The 462-nt window shown below is 32.3% G+C and overlaps 1 non-coding gene across 1 annotated transcript; it reads right to left on the reverse strand.

Annotated features, from left to right (window-relative positions):
- Nucleotides 1-193: 193 nt before the first annotated feature.
- LOC133333828 (small Cajal body-specific RNA ncR26) lies at nucleotides 194-243 on the reverse strand. The gene has a single exon (XR_009754468.1). It is a non-coding gene; the product is annotated as a small Cajal body-specific RNA ncR26 (non-coding RNA).
- Nucleotides 244-462: the final 219 nt, after the last annotated feature.

Raw genomic sequence — 462 nt, forward strand, 5'->3', positions numbered from 1 at the left:
ATGGACCTTATTGAGCAGCAGTTGCTTAGAAAATTAATGTCCAATTTATTTCTCGTTGTTCTAAATGTAATGAAAATCTTTTTATATATCCCTCCTCATGGTGTAAAAGTGTCTAATGGATATGGTTTGTTAATCGAACAACAGAATACGCCATAACAACTTGGAATGACGTTTGAAATGTTCGGCAATAATGAAAGCAAATATGTCCTCAGAAATTCGACGGAATAAAAACCTGTTTACAAAATGGTCGAGTTCAATCGAAGTAAGGAAATATTCACGTAATTTGCGAATATACTGTTACACAAAGTTTTCGACAGTAAACAGAAAATAGTTTCATTGAAGACCGCCTATGTGTGTGCGTAAAATAATTTCTATTTGAACAATATAAATAAGATGCCATGCTGCCGTTATTACTGCATGTGCGAGTAAATGTACATTAAATATCTTTCAAAGAATAATAAA

Source organism: Musca vetustissima, unplaced genomic scaffold (assembly GCF_032173495.1).
Source record: "Musca vetustissima isolate MV318-11 ecotype Yass unplaced genomic scaffold, APGP_CSIRO_Mvet_v1 utg8823, whole genome shotgun sequence".
NCBI classification, from domain to species: domain Eukaryota; kingdom Metazoa; phylum Arthropoda; class Insecta; order Diptera; family Muscidae; genus Musca; species Musca vetustissima.